General features: G+C 33.4%; 1 long non-coding RNA gene across 1 annotated transcript in view; it reads right to left on the bottom strand.

Moving 5' to 3' along the window:
* Nucleotides 1-1,970: 1,970 nt before the first annotated feature.
* The window catches only part of LOC137975755 (uncharacterized), an 18,252-nt gene continuing 17,990 nt past the window's right edge, over nt 1,971-2,232 (bottom strand). Inside the window, exon 4 of the long non-coding RNA XR_011117619.1 lies at nt 1,971-2,230. This is a non-coding gene — a long non-coding RNA (uncharacterized lncRNA). The remainder of the gene's footprint in view (nt 2,231-2,232) is intronic.

Below are 2,232 nucleotides of genomic sequence, written 5' to 3'. Positions count from 1 at the left end.
GACTTCTGAGACAGATTTTCCTTCATTATTTCCTCCACAACAAAGAAACGTTAATTCAACTTTTACGTCTGTAAATTCATTCCCATCCGTCTGATCATCGGTTTGTGAAGAACAACCAACTCCAGCCACAATTTCTTCAACCCCAGTCATCTTCCCACAGTCAATAACTCACGCAAATGATCATTTTCATCTTCAATTCTTTACTTTTATTCAATTTTTATATCCAAAGGGATAACAATATAAATTATTCCTATCGACAATTCTCTTATCAAGAACCAGTTTATATTTCTTCAAAATGTCTCGAGGTTCAAGAAAAAAAGGATCTTTGTTATCTCCACGTTTTACATCGAATTTAGGAACCTCAACAAATTCTTTTACCATTCCATTTTCATCTTTCGGAAAATCGGAAACTTGAGATTTACAGATCAATTCCAAACGTTTTTCAAAATTTACTTTTTTTTCAGTTTCTCTATTTAACCCCAACCCTTTTACTTTAAATGTGGTCTTAATCTTTTCATTTTTCTTTTCTGAAAACACATCAAATCCATAATTTTTAGAACCACCACTACAAAATCTAGAAATAATACATGACTCATCATCTTCAATATCTTCTAAAACATTAGTTAATTCACCTAAGTAGTTTCCTAATTCTGGTTCAAATTCTTCTTCTTTTTGAGACAAATAAAACGCACTATCAGTATCCATGTAAAGTACTCTAGACCCTAATGGTTTAAGCAATTTATCATACAAATGTAAACGCGCATAACACGTTACAAACGCAGCATGAACAGCATTACCTTTTGTATTAGGTAAAATGCAATCTGTTTTCTTATGACCGTAACACAATACAGTAAAAGCATTAAGGATTCGAAAAACTTTCTCTTGCATATTCTCATCTGTAACGAATTCCAAAATTTTTTGGGGTTCATGTAAATATAAGGAAATTTTGTACCAAAAAAATGAGAAGGAGAAATGGGGCCAATATAATCTTGATTCTCAGGAGTATTAAATTCATGTGGGAAGATCCCTTTTTTTACAGGAAAAGTAAAGGTTTTAGGTAATTTTTCCAAAGAACACTGTAAAAATCTAAACTATCAATAATTTGACCTCTACTTCCCCAAACCTATCTTTAAAGGAACCTTCCCATCAAAAAAATTTCTTGGATCATCACAACTCTTATCGCAGATTGCCTTTAAGATAAAAAAAAACTATCATGTCGAGCAGCATTATGACCAATTATGGTATAATATTCACCACTTCCAACCAAACTATTTTCACCTTTAAATAAAAAATCAGCAAACTCTTCCTTACACTTCTCTCCTGCAAACACTCGTTCCTCCCCATGCTCAAACTGAAAAACAATTAAATTAGGAACAAAAATTAACCTATCATTTTCTTTATCGAATACTTTCATTGTTTCGATATAAAAAAAATGACCTCTTTTCTGATCTATCCGAGTTTTAAATTTCGGATTTGAAGGGGAAAGAGGTTGAAGAAAGCACAGATGATTGTCTAAATTAACTCGCGTTTTACAAGAAACACATTTTGATTGATAACATTCGTGAACCCGAGAAGACGGTGAATAAGCATCTTTTCCCGTGCTTACTCCGTTTTTTGCCTTCAAGTCTTTCCCACATTTCTTACAAGCAACTAGTTTCTCAGATACAGACGAATTAGCAGGAAATTTCTTAGATTTTCCTATTGTACAATGATTATCATAACATTCTTTTCATCGATCGTACTTTTATGCGACACTGTCTAGGAAGTCCCTCATCATTAGCTGAACTTAAACCAAGAATAAGAGCTGCAACACCGCAAAATGGATCAAGCTTTCTCGGAACATTGAAAAGAGCACGCGAATTAAGTAATACTCTTTCAAATTTCTGACCGTATGAACTCAACAAATATTTAGTTGAATATCGTCCAATTCAATATCATCTTCTGCTAATATTCTATTAACAATGGTCTCCAATGACTCCATCATCAATCATCACCATCATCACACGACTCGCATCAGTAGTCAGAAGATGAAAAAAATCATCTACTTCGTTCACATATTCATTCAATATTTCACCACAATATGTTGATCGAATCTCCGTCTTATATTTTTTCAATCTCAGACCAATCTTTCTCTTTCAGTCAGCTCCTGCCCGTTTAAGACTTTCTTCATGACTTCGTGAGAATGAGGTAAATGGGTCACGGCCTTCTTTATCCTGTCAAAATAGTTTTCCT

The sequence above is a fragment of the Montipora foliosa genome, chromosome 11 (genome assembly GCF_036669935.1).
Source record: "Montipora foliosa isolate CH-2021 chromosome 11, ASM3666993v2, whole genome shotgun sequence".
NCBI lineage: Eukaryota > Metazoa > Cnidaria > Anthozoa > Scleractinia > Acroporidae > Montipora > Montipora foliosa.
Note: the sequence above shows the minus strand (reverse complement) of the source record. Positions and strands in the feature narration are given on the sequence as shown.